The following is a 21,102-nucleotide window of genomic DNA, read 5'->3' as shown; positions in this document are numbered from 1 at the left end:
GAGAGGAGAGAAGGGCCCACAGACAGCCCTGGCGCGGCGGGAGAGGGGAGGCGGCGCAGGGCTGGGGGGGGGGCGCGGGAAAGGACAGGAGGGGGGAGGGGAGAGGGAGGGGAAGCCCTCATGGTGGGCAGATGAGGACAGGCAGGAGGGACAGGGGGACGGAGGGGAGGAGAAGCGGAAAGGGGGACCACCGGGACGCAGGGAGGGGAGCGGGATGGAGGGGAGTTGAAGGGAGGCGGGCGGGGCCCGGGATGGAGGGGAAGGGAGGGAAGGGAGGGAAGGGAGGGGAGGGAGGCGGGCGGGGTACGCGGGAGGAGGGAGGCTGGGCGGGCGGACGCGCCGGGGGAGGGCGCTGGGCAGGAAGGGGAGGGGGAGCGCGAGCGCGAGAAATGCAGAGGCTGCAGCGGCGGCGGCGGCGGCAGTAGCGGCAGCGGCGGCGGCGGCGGCGGCGGCGGCAGCGCTCCAACTCGCTCCTCGCTCCGGGCTCCGCCGTCGAGCCGGGGAGAGAGCCTCCGCCTGCGGCCAGGCACCGGCCGGACGACGCCTGCGACCCGGGCCCCTCGGCGGCACCGCGCTCACCCAGGGGCGGCACAGGCACCCAGAGCCGGTAAGGAGGCGCGCCCCGGCGGCCCCGCCGCCCCCGCGGACCCAGGGCGCCGGCAGCCCGGGGGCCTCTGTGCGCCCCCGCCCCACCTCGAGGCCCTTTGTTCTCTCCGCGCCGCGGCCGGGGGCGTGGGACGCTGCGGGCCTGATTAGACGGCGCCCAGCGTGGGGACCCTCCTCTAGGTTCCCGTCGCACTTCGGGGATTCAGGGTGATGGGGGGGGCCCAAGGTGGGTAGCTTCAGCCTCTGGGAGGGTGGGAAGGAGGTGGGGGTAGCGAGTCTGCTAAACGGAGTTGGGGGGTGGGTAGCGGGAGGGAAGCTGCTCGTTAAGGAGGAAATTGTCGAGTGCGAAACCCTTTACACGCACTGAGTCCCGGGGAGACGGTTCTGTGGGGCTGAAGGGAGCGTATCTGTCATCGGAACCATTCACAGCCCGGAAGAAGGCGCTTGGTGCGCTGGGCGCAGCGGCTGAAGATGGAGGGTGGGGGGTGGGGTGGGGCGGGAGTAAGGGGGAGAAAGAATACGGGATCTGGTGTGATCGGAAGGAGGGAGGTGCCTTTTTGGTTTCACAAATGGGGTTCTTTGACCCGGGGGACTCCTGAATCTTGGCCTGCGGTGGCCAAGGAATGCGAGGTTCACACGACAGCGTGCCTCCTGAAGCACATCTGAGCGGATCAAAGCCACAGCCTTGGACGTGGCTGAATTGCCTTTCCACTAACCTGTGGGCGATCTCTGAGCATTTTATTTTTTCGAGGTTTGGGTTCAGAGATGCGCTGCGCGCCTCCACCCTCGCGGCCCCGGCCGGGAGGGTGTGATCTTGAACCTGACAGCGCGCCGTCCCCAACGGCCCAGCCCCTCTGTGAGCGAAGGTTTGGGGTTTAGCAGGTTTTGCCGAAAGCGCTAACGCTGAAACCCGACGCCTGGTTCCTGTCTCCCTCCCCACGCCCTCAACCCCCCCCCCGCCCCCGAAAAATAAAAATTGCGGAATCCCTGGATCCGTTCGCACACACCACGCGCGGCTACAAACCGCATTCTTTTCATGAATATTCATCGAACGCTCGGCCTGGCTCCTTATCTGCTTCCCCAGAGACATTTCCGCCTTGAAACGAACTCCGTGGACAGCCTTTGCCTGTGTAATTTTCACCCTTCTGAAATCAGCACCACGCTCACGGGTGCGTATTTTAGTACCTTCAATAGGGTTGACACACCTCGGTGTCCCGCGAGGCCACTAGCACATGTATGGCGGGGGGTTAAAACCGAACAGTAGCATCGAGGTGGTCGTTTTGCTGTAGGGGTGTGGATCAGCCTCTCCGGGATTACAGCCAAGGCTAAGAGAGCCTCAGTACTGCGGGCAAAATGAATGAATCGGGACTGTAATTACCTATTCCTTTGTCTTGGCCTCGCGCATGCGCCGGAGAGCAGGGTGTGGAGGGCCCCGGCAGCCCTATCTGATCTCTCTCCATCACCCACCCACCCACTCCCTTCCGAAGCCGAGGAACAAAGGCGTTTGCCCTAAATGTTGCGTGAAATTCTTGGACACAAATGACAGTTTTTCCCCCCTCTGTGTGTGTGTTTCTTCTTTTCCAGGTTATCTCTCGTCTTTTGCTTTCTTAGTGATTTCAGTTAACGAAAAATAAGATTATCCTTGGAGATGAGAGCAAACTGTGGATTAAATATTTTCGTGACCGAACACTGCTATTTTCCTTTCTAGTACTGTCCATTGTTCTTTTTTTCTGTAACATATTGCACCACAGTGATGGTGGCCCTCGATTTGCATCAATTAACCATTTGACAGATTTTTGCTGCTGGCCCTTTGATTAAGGGACATTGGTTTCAAAAAACTGACGGTGGCTTTCTGCCCCTAGTGTCACTATTTGGGAGAAATTAAGACATTTTGGCGTTTATAGGAACAAGATGGCCTACAAAACCCAGAGCAGAGAAAATGGTTACCTTGTCAGAATCCTAACCCTGTTTGTTTTTCTCTTGATTCCTGCCTCATTGTTTCACTAGGGATCCCAAAAGGCCAGCCCCATGGAGATGGAAATCACTGACAGGGGAGAAAGGAGGAAGAAGGCAACCAGGGCTGTTGGGGTGGTTGGTTGAATTCTTAATGCTTCCTTTTTTCTTTTGGCACTATCTAACAGAAGCCATGATACATATACCTTTGGTTGATTTTCTTAAAAATGGTGTATTATCTAGGTTCTGGCCATTTAGATTTCTTTTTGGCTTTGGGGGCTTTTTTATTCTACCATCCAAAAGATGACTTATGGATACAAAATAGCTAAATACCATATTTTTGCAATGGCCCCTTAAGAATTTTATGTTTAAGTGTTCTCAGTACACCCTGGTGGGATGACATGTAGCAGGCGAATGAAAGTCATCTCTTTTGTTCCTTTTAATAAAAGGATATTGATACTGATCACATTTAATATATCAGGGCCTATACTTGATAGGGTAGCTGGCTGGTGTCCTCTTTAGTCCTTACTATTGAGCGGCTTATTATGGTTTAGAGGGCTATCAGCAGTTTTTTTTTTTTTTCCATTTTTTTCTCTTTAGGTTATGGTTTTGAGGGAGAAGTGACTTGGAATGTAGATGGACTTTGATAGCAAATATATAACAGTATGCCCCAATTCAGTGAGTCTTAGGTTTTTAAGCGAGGTAGTTTTTAAACTGAATTTGAAAAAATCATCCGTTACCTTATTCTTTTATCCAGCTAGTTTTTTGACAGTCCTTAGCAGGTGGAGAAAGGGAGCTAATGGGCCTTTTGACAAAATGCGCCAACAATAAGCATACCAACAGTGGCATTTTTGTTTTTAACTGGTGCTCATGCTTTCATTATGGCGTGCAGAAGAGAATAGTCTCTCCTGCTGGACCACCCTAGTCTGAAGGTGTCCAATAGGGGAGCTCTAAGGGCTTTGGCTCTCTATCCTTGGAGGCATCTTTATAATCTTACTGGATTTACCAGAAAACATCATATTATAGTCTAAGAAGATGTGATGTGTTCTGCCTCTTTAGTTTTTGTGTTTTTTTTTTTTTAAACAAATTCACCTTAAGAACAATTTAAAAACCATTTTTCATTCCATGGTCAAGATAAGCAATGTATGGAAAACTTAAGTTTGGGGGAGATTTGGTCACTGTAAAATGGATGTCTGTGTGTTATACACAGTAGTTTTGTAAAAACCTGCAAAGTCCAAACATGTTTTAAGGTGCCGTGTAAATACACGTGGGTATATACATTAAACACACGCTCGTATATACACATTATGTATACATATGCAATAAAATAAAATCTTATTAATGATATGGAGCTAAACTAGTTGGTGTAGAATTTTATGTGGTTATTGGTTATTTTATAGTGCTTCATATTGGTCTTTGGAAAATAATCAATTTTTGGTCTTTCTAAATAAGTATTTGAATGGGGGAGCCTACCAAGTGTCCTAAGAAGCTCATTTCCAGTTTCTAGCAGTGTAAAACAAATGGATTGCTTTGAACATCTTAAATTAAGATGCTCATTTATAGGCTTAAAAACTCACGTGAAACACCCCTGAAATAAAAAGCTGTAATCAACAATGCTTACAAAATAAAGGACTAATAAAATTGTTCTGTCTTATTTTTCTGATCCTTTCCAAAATTTTATTTTGAAAAATATCCAGAAAAGGCTTGTCAACTATCGTGTGCTTTTGGTGTCTGATTTTGTGGAAAGAAATGCTCTGATTTGCTCAGGCCTTCAGCTTACATGGAGTTAATACCTACTCATTTTACACCTTCTGTATCAAAGGTTTGACGTCTCAATGACCATTTTAGCTGGTGAACTGGAAGCCACCTAACAGCTGAGGAAAAACGGAGGATGTAGACAAGCTGTTCTCGGGGGACATGGGTGCAGCATCTCGCATCTCATCACGTTTTCTCAACCCACCCAGTCCTTTCCATTTCTTCCAGTTTCGTAAGACTTCGGATAACCAATACAACATGAACTCTACTCTGTGGCTTAATTATGGTAGATTGATAATCAGGAAATAGCTTTGAGATTGTGAACAGCCCAGGATTTTTTTTTTTTTTCCTTCAAAGAGAAAATACTCAGTGTGTTTTGAGGAGGTGCATTTTGGGGAGACTCCCTAAAGCACAGTGGAAAGTAAATGGGTTTGAAAAATCTCTATAGACACTGGCTAAACCACTGTGGGGTAGTAATTCTTATCTTCTCACCATAATAAGGACCACCCATATGGCTAAAGTAGCTCTCAGAGGCTTCTTGACCTCTCAGTCTGCATTTTCCACAGTCGTGTGAGTGATATCACTAACTATAATTTCTGTATATTGAGCTGTATTTTTGTCCCATGCTGATTATTCAGGACCTGTGGGTTTCAGTGTATTCAGTTAGAAATCAAATATTTCAATTTCAGAGATGCTCAGATATCACAATTGCTAACTACTGACCTCATTCCTTGTACATATTTGAAATTTAATGAGACGCTGTATGGGAATTTGCCCAAAAGTGGATTGAGTGAAGTCAGGGTAGCCACCCTCATTGAATTTCCCATGGCTGCTTATATAACTCAGGAGATGGCATACATTCTTTTGAGAAAATAGAAGGGTAGTCCTAAAGCCACAGATGCTCCCAGGCTGCCAAAGGAAGGTTCGGTGAAATGCTGTTCCCTCCATCACTATTAAGACAGACATCTAGGTAAGTGTCCAGTGAACCACATCGAGAGTGACAACACTGCAACACTGACTAAACTGCATCTTCTTTTTTCCCTCTGGAAGTCAGAAATGGGGTGACAGGGATGCAGAGAGAGTCCTGTAGTGGATTTTCCTTCTTCTGCAACCTGAGGATTTAAATAACAAAAAAATCAGGCTTTCCAAAGAGTAGATTTTTTTGAACAACAGCAACAAAAAAGGGTTTTTTGACTAGCTAAGGCCATTGGTGAGGGGACGTTGCAAGTGAGCAGGTTTCAAAGTCTAGGAATACATTCCTGAAAGCTTTGGAGATTTAGAAATAGAAACCATCTGCATGCACACCAGGGGCCCAGGGCATAAGAAAACATTTCAAGATAATATAGAAAAGCGGCATTTACTGGGGAAGGCAAAGCATTTGCACAGTATTTCTCCTTACCGCTTAAACATTTTATGAACTTGTTTTTTAATTGATTATTTTTTCTTCATCTTAGAAAGAACTGGGTTTCACTGGTTTGTTGCTTAAACTTCTCTTTGAAATATATATTTCAGCCATTGTACATGGTGTAGGAGCATGATTTGGAGAGTTAGGAGTGGTAGAGGTGGACTTTTGAGCCGGCTTCACTGGGTTGTTTAGTACCTGTGGCCTTTGGCAAATTGCTTGGCTTCTCTGTGCCTCAACCCTCATCTATAAAACGGGGGTTACAGTATAGAGTTTTTGTAAGGATCAGGTGAAATTGTCAAACTGTCCCACATATTCTGCACGTCTTTGTAAGGCACATTCACCATAAAGTGGTGAGAGAACCAGTTTTCCTCTTTGCCTATAACTATTCACGTGCTTGTTTCGAAGAGGTCATTATTGAAAAACAGGTCTGTGGTGATGCTTTGGACAGAAGTTGGTAGAACGTAGAAGTATGTGGTTAGGAAAACCTGCCAGGTGTGGCCATGATACCTTGATCATGTTGCCAGGGCACTTGCCCTAGTTTCAAAAGTCCTTAGTGGGTCGATTAATACAACCCCAGCCCCCATATTGAACTGATATTAAAATGAAAAAAAAAAAAAAAGTGAAAGTCCTGGCAACTTCAGAGACCTTCAGAGAAAGGCTTAACTGTTTTGATAAGGTTGAGATCTGGGCAAAACTGTATGACCTGCCGGGCAATAGAGTAATTCATTCAGATTCCTGAAAGTAGGAAGTTTTGTTGTGTCCTGAATCAAGATGCATTCCTTTGCATTTGAAAGGAGTATCTTAGTCATTAGTACTAAGTACATAAGTACTTGATATAAACCAGTCTTGATATTTAAAATTCTGAGGACACGTGGTATACACTTGCCCACATCCCCACCGCCCCATGCCAAGAGTAGAACTTGTATTATTCAGGAATGTAAAGGTATTGTCACCTGTTCGCAGAATTTTTGGAATTATCCCCATGGAGACCTTAGTCACCCTGGCTTCTTAAAAGCTAAAAGGAAGTTCTTTGGAGTTTGAGATATTTGGGTTTGAAGGATCCTGGAATCAGTTTGACCCTTTCAGGCATTTAATTCAGGGATCTGCCCAAGTGATTTATTTGTATTTGTCCTTCTGTACACTTGAGTTTTGCTGTTAGGTGAAGGTAAAGTCATTTTCATTTTGGTTAGATCATTTTTCTTTTCTTTTCTTTTTTTTTTAAGATTTTATTTATGAGGAGGGGGAGGGAGAAGCAGGCTCCCTGCTGAGCAGAACACCCAACGTGGGACTCCATCCCAGGACCCCGGGATCATGACCTGAGCCAAAAGCAGGAGCCTAACTGGCTGAGCCACCCAGGCATCCTAGTTAAATCATTTTCTCAATAGTTTTTTTTAGACAGCTTTTTGAATCTTAGGGATTCAGGAGGGAAATTATATTTTGCTTTATCTGTCAGGCATTCACTGTAGGAAATGTTTTGGATATGGATGTTGTATCTTTTAAAAATTTCCCTCAATGAAAGCTTGTTTTTTGTTGTTACTGTTTAATCTGGCGAAGTTAAAGGATGAGATAGGATATTTGTTGATATTTCTTGTATATCATATGCTCTAATTGAATTTTATCCCCTCAAACAGATTGTAGAATGCATTTTACCCAGGAATAAATGAAAAATGGAGGGCTCAATAATGTATGTAAGATTGTAGAGTTAATAGAAAGTCCTAGAATTCAAATCCATGTCTGATGGCCCTGTTCTGTCCAGTGCTACACAGTACTTTCCATAAGCCTTGGCCATGTTATCTTAAGTCAAATGGACGTGGGATAAAGTGGGTGACCTTCTGACATATTAGTATCTTCAGTATTCATTTAGAGAGAGTTGTCTTAAGTTCTTCAATGAAAAATTACTTATCTAGAAGAGATACAATGCAGAATAAATATTTAATCAGTAAATACTTTGACCTATAGATTAGAAGTGCTTCTTGTCACAGTGAACATGAGCTGATATCCTTAAGTCATCCTTTTCTTGGATGGTGATGGTGATGATGGCTAATAAGGACTCTTAGATGGATGTGGCTTTGGTTGGCCCCTTTGCTTTCCTCATTACACTTCACAAGTGAAGATAAGCACTCAGATGCCTTACCTGTAATTCTGCCTTTGAGATACTACAGAGATACTACTTGACCCCCCCGACTGATGAGAGAAACAAACTGAGTCCCAACTTTGACCTCATTTTCATTCTGCCTCCATGCAGTATTCGTTTACAGAAAATTGGTGGCTGCTTTTAAATACCATCCTAACTACACCCTCAGCCTTTTGTAAATACTTGTGTCATCCTAACAGCAAGTTTGAAAAGCTCGTGGCCTAAACACTTGTTTTGGAACTCTCAAAAGGATCTTAGAAAAGTTAGTGGCTTACTCAAAGTCTCCTGAGCTGGTTAGTGGCTGAGGGGAAAACCAGGTTATTTCCCAATAAAGCCTCAGTCCTGCTGCCCCTCCCTTCTGTGGAATTGAGTCAAGCTCTGACTCAATGTCTACAACCTAAATTCCTGCCATTCTTTTACCCGGGTACCATTTTTTGAAAATCCAGTCCTGACCTTGTGTGTGTCTCCCGGCCACCCGCTCTCCCCTCCTCTGTAGCAAGAACCTCTTCTGCCTTTGATGGACCCACTGGTACGTCTTGTCTGCAGATGGCCCCTGCCATTGCTTTACTGCCTACACGCCCTCTTTCCCTTTCAACTTCTCTCTCTTTTCTTCTTGCATCATAGGCACGTGACTTCCGTCATAGGCCAAAGCATTTGTGGCATGCATTAAAATAACTTTGCTCACAAAACTAAATTTTGGTGTCAACATCTTGGTTTTCCTCCTAAAATGAACTGTGGTGCAGGCTTGGGGGGCTGCAGGGGGAGGGTACACAGTTGACAAGAAAGCCATTTGGCTTTAGACTAATTTGGGGGCTGTAAAGTGAGTGGAACAGTCCAGCATTGTGCCCTAGGGATACTCAAGGCGTCTCTTGGAAGGTCCAGTGTGCAGTGTTGTGGAGAAGGGTGGACACCAGCTTTTATGCCGATTCCTAGTGTTATCTGGCCTATTGGTTTGAGAGCTGCATAAAACACGAGGTTTAATCGTTTTTCTTCAGAATTGCCATTTATAGTATTTGGGCCAATTTAGAGGATTTAAGAGCTGCAGGTTTCTGAAGCAGCCATGAAAATATGGCACTTAAGTACTTAAGTTGTTAAAAACACTTTGTAAAGCTTAATAATCAGGTATTTGAAACTTCTTTTAGCAATGTAAATTGTTTATGTGCTTTCGCACTTGGAGAAACTGTGGTAAGTTTACTTCTGATGAGAGACAGTTTTAATTTCATATTTAAAATTATCTATTTAGATGTTTCAATAAGTGGAGAATAAGCTTTGATGAATTTATGTTCTTTCCAGGGAAACCTGCAATACAAAAGTGACTTCACAGTTTTTATAATGCTTTTAATTATTACAGTTTTGTAGGTCAGAAATATATTCCTAAAATAAATCCAGGTGAAAACTTCTTTTTTAAGTTGATGAAGAAACAGACATTAGAGTCCGGCCTTTGATGGTTGAGCTTTCTAAATTACGAGTTTCCTGGATTGCTTGGCAAACCGATTTTGAACAGACCCCCCTCATTTACCTGTTGACCATTACCCACATTGACATATACAATACCAAGTTAAATAGTAACACCGTCTAGTATCAAAAGAGAAAACAGCAGCAACCACCTAGTAACTGTAAGAACATTCCTATTACTTCGGGATATATAGAAGAAAGGTCTTCTTGGCTCTTTTTAGAGTACTGTCTTAGCTTCTCTGAGCTTGTCAAAAATAGTAGGGGCTGGAGGAATATTTGCTGTCTTTGACCTTTACAAATGTTCTCAGCTGTTTCAATACAGAATAGCAGCATCTGTATTTGCCTTGGGCATATTTGAGATGATTGTGGAAAAGGCAAATCTAGAGAAATCAGTGATCTATAGGTGGGAAGATGAGAGATGCCTTTCTGCCCTCCTTTATCCTGAATTTCATCAAGAAGATAGGGGGAAGTTACGTGACCACTTGGGCGTTTACTAAAGATATTCAGATGATTAAATAAGGTGGTCTGGAATCTTGTCTGAATGACTCATTTTCCTAAGGAAAAAAGCAAGAATCTCAACGGTTGGTGATGACAATAGCTCCTGTTGAGACCTCCTTACGATCACCTAACCTCAGCGAATAAGGAAGGCCCTGTTGACAAGGTTTGTTACAGCACTCAGATTTCCGCAGTAGCCCTGGTGATCTTTTGTTGAGACCTCAAGCCTTGAATTCCCAGGGCTCACCCACCCAACTGGACTTTGGAAACCCGGTTCTAGAATTTCCAGGGCTTGGCTTTCAGACAAACAGTAACAGGTGTTTGTAACAATGTTCTCCACAGGTTGTTAATACAAATCAATAATGGTTTCTCAGGTATGTGTTTCTTCATGTGACTACCATCTGAATGTTACTCTTCTTCCTCCTCCAAGCCAGTGGTTAACTAACGATTGCAAAGTCTCCCTGAAGGTTTCACTGGCGCAAGAGACAAAAACACTAAGAACTCACTCCATTCCCCTCTGCCCTTTCTGTTCTAACTGGTTTTGTTTCCACCACCCAGAGAGTTTAGCTTTATTTCATCTGTCCCAAAGTCTCTTGGGTGGGTGATCATCCTAGGAGACCCCAACTGGCCACAATGCAGAGAGAATGGAATTATTATAACACATGATTTCACTAAGGTAAGAGTGGTAGTTCTAAATGGAATAAACTTGGTGGGAAAGGGGTACTCAATATTTCTAAGATCTCATGTTCAACTTTCCACCAACTTTTGAGTGCAGGCAATGTAACCAAAAGTGAATTTTTAAAAATATTTTATTTATTTAAGAGAGAGAGTGAGAGAGAGCATGAGAGTAGGAGAGGGTCAGAGGGAGAAGCAGACTCCCTGCTGAGCAGGGAGCCTGATGTGGGACTCGATGCCAGGGCTCCGGGATCATGACCTGAGCCGAAGGCAGACGCTTAACCACTGAGCCATGCAGGTGCCCACCAAAAGTGAATTTTTGTAAAAGTGAATCTAAATGTCCATAGGCTTCACATTGCTCCCCCTCACCCCAACAGCCCTGTTCATTAGCCCTTCCTGCTTATAAAATATCACTTTGTTGCACTTTGAACTTGAGTGCTATCAATACTAACTCAGTCTTTGACTGTATCCTTGCTTCGGACAACGAATACTGCAATGGGAAGGAGAGCAGGTAGTGATTAGAGGGAGCAGTTAGCAAATTAAGACAGATGAACTCATGTTGCCTTTAACTTGACTGCTCTAAACCAAGAGCTCCTACTTGCAGTTCTCCTTCTGGTATTGATCTCAGTGGGCTAGGCATTCTACCAAAGGAGAATCTTTTGTCATTACTTTTCTGTAGTGAAGTAGCCAGGAATCTCAGATAAAGGGCAGAGAAGTCCAGAATGATGTAATACTGCAAAAAATGTGACTGCTGTCTCTAAGGGGAGTGAAAAAAAAAAACAAAACAACAACAAAAAAAAACAAGCCAGTTTTGAGTTGGGGCATGATTCCTATCAGAAGAGGGTGTGGCATGGGGGGAAATAGATCTGCAAAACCCCAGCCCACCCCACCCGATCCCTTAGGGCATTAGACAGTTGTTAGTATTAGCAGCAGGCCCTGGCATGTTTGCAATTGTTTGCATAGTTTACCTGGTAGAGAAATTATCTAACTGCTTACATAAATGTGTTAGAATGCTAAAATACACTGTGGTGAGAGTGCGAGGTTTCATTGGCATTTCCATTTAAATCTGATTCTGAGAGTATATTAACCAATCTACCTACCTGATGAAGCAGTCTGATCTTGAGGGTGGTAGGGGCGTGCATTTGTGCAATGGCATTCCTTGTTAAATATTGAGGTTTGTAAAAATGCTTCTGTAAAGGCAGAAAGGGCTATACTTGGAAGTTGTTATTCGGTGATTTTGCAGCCATGTTTCTGTCTGGAGAGAGGGGAACGCCATTCTTTTCTGTTTCTAGGAGTGTCTAGATTCCCCGAATGTGGGCAGGACTTCTGGTAAGTACAGAAAGTAAGCAAAACTACACTGTTCTAGGTCCGCAGTCAGTGACCTCTTGTCAGTGAGCCCCCCTGCTCCCTCCTCCTGGTGTTTGTGTGACAGGAGGAAGGGAAAGGGCAGGAGAGGTGGGGAAACAAACATGTAGTAATGGAAACTGTAGAAGACACCAATGCTCTGTTCCTGTCTTGGTCTTCTCGGGCTGCCATTATGCAATACCACAGACTGCATGGGTTAAGCAAGAGAAATTGCTTTTCTCATAGTTTATGGAAGCTAGAAGTACACAATCAAGGTGTCGGCATGTTTGGTTTCTTCCGAAGTCCCTCTCCTTGGCTTGTAGATGGCCACCCTTTTGCTGGGTCCTCCTGCATCTCTGTGCGCACGTCCCTCCTTGGTGTGTCTTCCTACTCTCTATAAGCACACCGGTCCTACTGGTTGAAGGTCCACCCTAACGGCCTCATTTTAGCTTAATCACCCCTTTAGAGGCCCTGTCTCCAAATACATTCACATTTTGAGGTTAGGGCTGGAGTTTAGGGCTCCAACGGATGAATTGTGTGGGAACACAGCTCAACCTGTAACAACTCATGCTTGATATTAAGAAATAGTGGGGAACGTTCAAAAGTCCTGTGCAGAAAGCTCCTTCACTCATCTTTGCCTTTGAGAGGAGAGCGGAGAGAATCAACAGTACTTGAGCCCCTGGCTTGGTCCTCACCAACCCATGGGGGTAAACTCATTTGACATGAGTTGCAGAGAAGTTAATTTCCCCAAGTTTCACATCTCTAGAAAATGTCAAACCTGGTGTAAGATTCAAAGTCGCGTTTCTGTGGCTTTGTTGTACTGGGGATGGCAAAGGGTGTAGGCAGGTACTGTACCCTCTGTTGGGCGCATGATGGACGTGGGTACGTGCCAAAGGCCTTGGAATCCCCAACACAGTGCTCTGAGCAGTTGCCACCAACTGGTGAGCATTAACGTGCGGTGAGACCTGGTTTTCACTCTAGCCTTGTATTAAGATTTTTTTGCCTCTGCCTGAAGGCTTTCCCATTTGGATATCCACATACCCAAATGTGACAAGAGAGTGAACAAAGGAAGTGACAGATTTACTTAGGACAGTGTAAAGAACTAGCTAGTCTTGAGGATATGAAGATGGAGTTATTTGAGGAAAGCCCTCTTTAAAAAGCTCCTACCACTAGTGAAAATGGCAAAGACACCTTATTGTAGATGAGAGTTGAACAGATGCATAGGCTAATTTAAAATTCTCCTCTAGCATCAAGGTTTTTTGGTAGGGATTCACCACACACAGTCTTACCATGGAGCAGGTTTTAATGGATGGAGGTGATGGAAGACGGGTTTTAACAAAGGCAGGTGTGGGAGAAGTGGGTAGAGTTGTGATGAAAGGTTTACCATATAGTGGGACACAAGGGGGTGGAAAGTAAGGAGTGTGAGGAATCATACGAAGTCTTGATGACTGCAGAAATCAAGGCTAATAAATTTTGGGTCTTTCCAAGCAATAAAACAAATAGTGATGCTTACGGGATTTTTTGAGGGGCATTCTCAACAAATGTGGATGTGGGTATATGCCTCTGCTTAACATAACACTTTGGAGAGACTCTTTCTAAAACAGTTCACAGTGTTGGAGGGTGCCCTCTGGAGTGATTCAACCACTGCCTTTGCTGTTTCAAATTTCAGGTCACGTCATGTTGTGTTAACTACAGCAATAAAAATACTACCTCATTAATCTACCACGAAATTGAATATAACAGTTCAGTTTTACTACACCAGATAAACCACAGGCCCTAAAATAATTGAAAGTTGGTACTATTTAGTAGTATCTTTTATAAAAGCTTATAAGTGGTAAATTACTTTCTGCATAAAATGTGCTGTAAGTAATAGAACTTTTAATTTTAACTCTTCAATTTATGCAACATCTATTTTCAAGCTGATGTCCATGGTCCTCATTTAGCGCTCATTCTTGGTCAATCCTTTTTCCTCTCATTCCTGAACGCTGGGCTCTTCCTGGTGACAAAGCTCTAGTCTACCTTGTCATTGTCTCTCTGTATGTTCAATGCCCTCTACTCTTAAGCCATGAACCTTGTAGAAGCTTCTAATCCCTCTCCTTGATTACTGCCCTAATACTCTTCTGTATCTGAGCATGGCATCCGTCTGCCTGAGACTTTATATCATGACTTTCTGGTCCACTTAGAATAAAATATAAAAATCCTTGACGATCTACAAGTCCCTGCACATTCATCTTCTAGTTTCCTCTTCAAACTCCCTCGTCCTTCTCTCTCATCCGCCCTCTGTTCTCAGCCATATGGCCCCCCACTTGGTTCTCTCAGGCTCTTGCCTACTATTCCTTCTGCCTGGAATATTCTTTCTCCCACTGCCCCAAGTCTTCTTCAGTTAAATGCCACTTTTTCAGAGATACCTTTCCTGACTGTCTCCACATCTCTTGTAGCACTTGGCATTTTTGTTCTTGCGTTGATCAAAACTGATATGATTATTCAATGTCTCTACTCCTCTGGATGAAAAGACCAGAAGGCAGGAATGTATTGGTTTTGTCGACTCATAACAGTGTTCTAGGACACTTCTGATGCATGCCAAGCACTCCATGTTTGTGCCGTGTACAAGGTTGCCTGCCATACATTATATTTCTTCTGAAAATCACCTTTGCCAGCTGAAAGGACTTCCATTTATGGACACTAAATTTCACCTCATCTGTTGTGCTTACTAGGAAGATGAATAGCTGATGAACTCTAATTAGTGTAATTATCCTGTTTCCAGGCAGTAACTTTAGTAGTAATTGTTATAAAGCCCTGAGACATTATGAATAATTAGTACTAATGGCTTATGCATCTAAGCTTCCTCCCCACGTAGGGTCTCCAAGGAAGAATAAAACTGTGTATTATTTGTGGGAAACAAACACTGTTACACTATGGAATCTTTTCAGAAATAAGCCCACAGCGAGTGAAAGCTGGGGCTGATTATATTATAGGTACGTTTCTCATCCTTTCCTCCAAGTTACTGGGTATCATGGGTCCGCACTGGATCAGTCAGGACTGAACAACTTAACCAATGCATTACCTAACAGCCTTTGTGAAGTTGGGCCTGTTAGGCCCCCAGATGGCGTGTGGTTTTAAGTCTTTACACATTAGTTGATTATAACAAAGTAAAAATGAACTTAGCCCTGGTTCTGTGCTGTAACCACTTACTCTAACTTGTGCAGCCCTCCAGCTTGCTTCATTCATCATTGGATGTCAGTTTTTAGTTCAGAACCTGTGGTCACGGAAAGGGCTGAATGCACAGAAGGGCATGTTTCCTTTGGCCATTTGGCATCGTTCTATACAAATAGGGCCTATTTCAGAATGTTATTTGTTTTGCCTTCAAGTCCAGGAACCAGCTGGTGATGAACCTTTAGCAAAGTGTTCCCTTTCGGGGGTGGGGGGCACACAATTAAGAAGGCATTTGTGATTTTCCCTTCCCCTCCTCCTTTTCAGTCAGCTGGCCAGCAGTCAACTGTCATTGTCTCCTCCCTGGAGCGTTGTGCTTTAGTTTGAACTAAGATGGTTAGAGCGATAAATACTGTCAACTCGAGATCTCTCACAGATCTGTGTCTAGTTTCCTAAAGGTGAGTCTTATTGATGGGATTCTTATTAAATAAAAAAAACAAAACAAAACAAAAACAGTTTGTAGTTTTTTACATTGATACAGAATGGATTTCCAGATCAATCTGTATTTAAGAAATAGTAATGCAGGGTTTCAGTAAACCTGTATCTGACAATAACAGTTTATTCATTCTAAAATGTTTCTAGATATTGACATTTTTTATTTGCAAAATTTTTCTTGTAATAGGTTTCTTTTTTACATATTACAAGTATAGTTGAGATGATCACAGTCTTTATTGCCTACATTTGTGAGCTGAGTTGGGGTGTGAGACCATCTACATGATTTATACCCTAAACACTTGCTACTTATACTGTTAAATCAATACTTCGTCTTTAAGTTGTCTCATTTTAAATGAATTCAGTTTATGGATTAGCTGGTTAGTGGCGTTCTGTGCACCTGTGACCTCCGCTCCCTAATGCCCCTCGGCTCAGCATTCAGAAGGGCACTTCTCTCTATCCATCGAAAGTGCCCTCAGGAAAAGAGAGAGCGAAGCTGTAGGTTGGCTAATCCATAAGGTCAAGCCAGTTTGATTTAAATCAGGAAGTAGAATAGAAAGGGCAGTGATAACTCTTCGCAGTTCATTTTTTATTTTAGGCCCTATTTAGTCTCCCTAACTTCACGTGCTGTTTGGAACCCTTGGCCCTGTTGTAGGTTAGGTACTCGGAAGATGTGATTAGCTGGAATGACATGGTATCGATGGTTGAGCAGGAATTTATGACACAAACTGACTGACTGAGACCCCTTTTGATGTGTATTTCCAAGCAGTTTACTAGATGATATTTTCCATCCTTTATTTTTCCTTAAACCCTCTGATGTGACTTGTATTAAGGAAGCCCAAGCAATATTGCTGTAGATGTTTAGATTTGGTTGTTTTTGAACTCTGGGAAATTCATGTGGGCCTCAGTCTTCGGCTGTTGTGGGCACATACTTTGCCCCCCTCCCCTTCAGTTGTGAAGATTATTCGATTTCTGCTTTATAAACATGTTATTGGGGTGGATGCACAAGATGTGCACTCACACATTTGCAGTCGTAAGTAAAAAAAAAAAAATTACATAGTTAAAAGATACAAATACTGCTTTTGTGATGAATGTATCCTTTATTTAAAGGTCAGTGTGGAGACCAGGCTTTTTAAAAACAGTTCAAATGAGCAGCCAATGTGGGATTTTTCTGCTCTGTTAAAGGCAACGTGGGAAAATAGAAACCACATTAAACTATTGCAGAATTAATGTTTGTTTATTGAATGAGCTGGGAGATGCAAAGACCGGTTTCCTTCCTTTAAGGAGCTTAGAGTTGGGGAAGGCAAACAAGCACACCAGCAACTACAATGAGACAGTGTTGGTCTCTAGATACACAGGACAGTCATTGCTTCTGTCTTTTCTCTGTTCTACTGTATGTCAGTTGACCCACCTCTTTTACTTGACTAAGCCGTGTGAGATATTCCAAGTTCAGTTGGCAACGATTGAAAGAGCTTTATGTGAATATCGCTTTTGAGAATATGGAATTCAGGATTGATTTTGTTTCATTTAAAGTTCTTAATTACCAGATAGAAAAGACACGTATGTATCTTACATTTTCATCAAAAACAAAGTACTTTAGAAATGGAAGGAAGAGCCTTCCAAAAATAGTAATTAAAACACAGTAAGCATATACTTTGTATCTCTACCCTACAGTGCCTGAAGGACCTCTTGGGGAAATGTCCCCAGCAGGTGCTCTCCTGTAAGTCTAACCGCACTGACAGGGTACTTGGCTGAAGAAACTGAAGGAAGAGTTTCTGTTGCTCCCATCTTCAAGAGTCTAAGGGCTCACGGTGGTGTGCAGGATCCTTCAAATCTGTATTCTAGGGAAGCTAACTTCTTGAATCTAAGGTATAAGTGGTGTTTGTCCTTTATTCCAAAGAGCGATGTAATCGCTAGGAACACAAATTGGGCGTGCATGGAAACGACTCTGAAATTACTCATGACCTACACATGAAAAGGGGCTGATCTCTGTACAAAGAAAATGTTTTATTGGGATTAAGTCTGCTTCGGAAAATGTTAATTTCAGAGCTTCTCTATGAATTGGGTAAGTTTGCAGTGCTAAGGTGGACAACAGATCCTTTTTCCCTTAATATTTTGTTACAGGTATTCTGTTTCCCTCCATATGTAGTAGTCCCTTTTGCCCTAAAGTGCTGGTGTCTCTGGACTCCTAAATTGCAAATAGTTTACAGAAGTAGCTGAGACTCTTGAACGTTTGTTGTTGTTGTTTTGTTTTTTTTAATCTCAACAAAGTTAGGGCAAGGTTGGTAACCAGTCTCTTACAAAGCCTCTAGCCTTGTATTACCCTCTATCTGTAATGGCTGATTGACAAATGATTATTTCTCTCTGGAACCCTGTCTGCTTCACTGTGGTTTTCCTAGAACTTCAGGCAGTAGTAGGTGGCCCAGAGTAATTCCTCAGTGTGAATCAATGTATTAATCCTTGAGATTATTCTACCTTTCAGGGAGAAAAGCAAAAATGACTTCTTATTACAGGTGTTAAACCAGTGTATAATGGGTGGTGATCTTGGGCAGATCATTCAGAGAACTAGTTTCCTGGCTGGTAAATAGGAAATTAAGTGTTCCCTTTGTGTTAATGTTCTGTCCTAAATAGTTAAATGGCTGCTGAATATATTCTGAAAGTATGTCTTATGGGCTTAGTTTTCATGTCATTGCTTAAAAAAAAAAAAAAAACCAATATTTTAATAATAGGAATGAAAGATTTTTATGAAGTCCTCATAGATTCTGATAATCTAGAGGCTGAGTAGTTCAAATATGATTAGTGCACACTTTTAATTAAGTCCATATTTTAAGAAAAATTGTTAACAGACAGTTTTGATGTAAATAGATCACAATTCTGTGTATCAAAAAAGCTGGTGTGTTACTGTGTAATTCCCCTGAAATTTTCAAAAAGCTGGAATTTTTCTGTAGACCTTGAAAGCTTGTTAATGGAATCTCCCAGTACACATTGCAGTAAACACCCAAGGATTCTTCATGAAAGTGTTGAAACAAAGACTAAAAGAAAGACTCATAGGACTGATTAGGGACCTGAAAAACCTTCCTTTGAGCTCATCTGGAATGCTTTTCTGAATTAAAACACAGACTATAGTCCTTAACCTTAGTGACTTGGATAGTTTTCGTTGTGGAGAAGGAAAACTGCCGAAGTCTGTGGTTGAACTTTCAGGCATTACAGGTGTGGACCTGTGGGAATGAGGTATTTCAATGAGGATTCTGTCACCTGACTCTTGCTAGGTCTTCCTGATGTTGCTTTCTCAAGTCAGAGAACGTGTTCCCAGCCCAGGTGCAACACAGTGTGTGTGTGTGTGTGTGTGTGTGTGTGTGTGTGTGTGTGTGTGTGTGTGTGTGTGTGTGGAGTCTGTGTAGTTATGTAAATGATTTTGGGGGGATCATTGTCTTTTCAGCTTGGCACTCCATTGACACTTTATTTGCTTTTTGACTTGAAATATGTTTTGTGAATTGTATTTATTGTCTAGATGCCTTTCTGTTTTCTCTTTATTGAAATTTCCTTTTTTTTTTTTTTAAGAACAACACTGGACTTTTCCTTCTCCTTAAAATCTTAATGGATTCATTTGGTTCTCGCCATTTCAGCCTTCTTACACAGGAAAAGTGGTTGCTGTTTTAAGCCAACGCAATTTACATAGCTGGCTTTCCTAGTTTTTATTGAAACCAAAATAAAACTTCAAAGAAACTGCAGAAGCTTGAGCCTTCCATCTCTCCCTTTCAACTAACACCTACCAGTGTTTATCTTGGGAATAATTTGATGTTTATTTGATGAAACGTGTAGTTAAATGTTAATGAAGAAGAATGTCAAGCTTCAGAACGGTGTGCAGAAACCTTTAATACTCTGTGTTGAGTATTTGATACTCTGTGTCAGGGGTGTCTGTGGAGCCCATGAAAGCGAGGAGGAAAAATGCTTGCTTGGTCCCTCCCTGGTCTCGAGTGAATGTGCTGGAGGGTAGCCACAGCCCTTTCTCATTGGACCTTGGCTCACCTTTTCCTCTTCATCCCCTGCCTTCTCTCTTGACTGCCTCATGCCATCTCCAGTTTGTCATCCTATTTCCTAGCACCGGGAATTGTTCGTAATTTCTGGTAAATATCTGAAGTGTGACATAAGCGATATTGCTATTTAAACATGACTCATTATGAATTGCATTTAAATATTGTTGTGACAATGACTTTTCAAAGAATACGTGGAAATTTCTGTTTGAGTGTAAACTGTTAATCACCTGCTTTCTGTTCAACTTTGGTAATCTTTGGTAGACTTTAAGTATCTTTCCACTCAAATGAGGAGTGTCCAGTTCTGATAAATGCCTAGGAAAGGAGGATTGGTTTAGTGCTTGCTCATTTTATCCATATAAAAAGCCAATGGAGTTGGTTTCATCCAATAGAAAATATAAATGAGTTGACAGATAAAACCAAAACCACTCGACACCTTCTTACCTGGATAATCCATCAACATGTGACTAAATATTGCACATGGCCTTTAGCTCTTTCTGGAAGAAGATATGGCATATATGAAAAGTCCATAAACCATTTTTGAAGCCACCAAATTCAGGGTCCGAATACGTAGGTCATTGTTGGTACATGTGACAGAAGACCGTATATTTGGTGATCATCATTGACCTCACACTCATCCTGGGATGGAGAGCCTCATTGTCGCAAGGATGTGTTTAGATAGCCCAGGCTATCAGTCCAAATTACAGCTTCATTTATCTCCCTTCCAAGGCCTGGTAAAGCAAGGCTGATTCTCATTAGGACCCATCCAGGATTTCAGATATGTGCGGCATATTTGCATCTCATAATGTCCTCTTAGGGTTGAAAATCCAAGCTCCAATTAGTGAGGCAAAACTCTTGTCTGGTTTCCCCTCAAATCTGTGAATATGTACTTATTCGGAATCATTTTTACTGCTAACTACCATGGTGGTGATGGAGTCTTTGGAAATGTCACTCCCACAGTGTGGTGGTGGCGTTTGCCTTTCCTCTTTCAGTGTGTGGTCCTGTAGTTGGAACTGTTAATAGAGATGTAATTTCAAAGACTACTAAATAAAAAACCTGGATTGTTGTGATTTCGACTCTAAGCTGACAGCGTAAAACCATCATTACAGGGAAGACAAAACTCTGTAGAGATTCATTTTTTTAAAATGGTATTTTGCCACATTTTATAATCTCTTTTAATTGCAATATATTGCAATATAAGAAAATAAAACCTTTTGGTCTACTGAACACAAGCTTACACTCAGGCAGTGTTCCAAGCTTTATAAAGATTGACATTCTAAGGTAGAGCAACCTGATGAGGTAGGTACTGTTGTTATCCCATTGTACGGATTATGAAATTTTGACACAGAGAAATAATTAAGAGTTTATGTAGCCAGCGCGACTTAGCCTTTCTTGGCCCACATTCCATGCTAGTAACTTGCCGGAAGCATTCCCAGTCAACAGAAAAACTTACTTTGTTGCTTCTAATTTGGGTAACTTTTATTCTACTTCTTTAAATAAGTGCTGTCCATGAACTGCATTTGTTGGAAACGAACTAGATTCGGAAGCTTGCATAGATCTGTCCTGGGCCTGGAGCAGAGCCAATGCCCATGGCCATCCTGGTG

At 42.7% G+C, this 21,102-nt stretch overlaps 1 protein-coding gene across 2 annotated transcripts in view; it reads left to right on the top strand.

The window, feature by feature from the left end:
* Positions 1–430: 430 nt before the first annotated feature.
* Positions 431–21,102, top strand: part of BASP1 (brain abundant membrane attached signal protein 1) — a 53,565-nt gene continuing 32,893 nt past the window's right edge. The window contains exon 1 of one of the 2 annotated variants that reach the window (XM_028097942.2): positions 431–607. The gene's annotated coding sequence lies outside the window, so the exon portion shown is untranslated. Of the gene's footprint in view, positions 608–1,646; positions 1,776–21,102 lie in introns of those variants that run through there. The other variant, XM_028097943.2, reaches the window with a different exon arrangement.

This window comes from Eumetopias jubatus, unplaced genomic scaffold, assembly GCF_037043125.1.
Source record: "Eumetopias jubatus isolate StellerSeaLion01/CBP00866 unplaced genomic scaffold, mEumJub1_p1.0 scaffold_5, whole genome shotgun sequence".
Classification (NCBI taxonomy): Eukaryota; Metazoa; Chordata; class Mammalia; order Carnivora; family Otariidae; genus Eumetopias; species Eumetopias jubatus.
The sequence above is the reverse complement of the archived record's forward strand: the minus strand, read 5'-3'. Positions and strand labels throughout refer to the sequence as shown.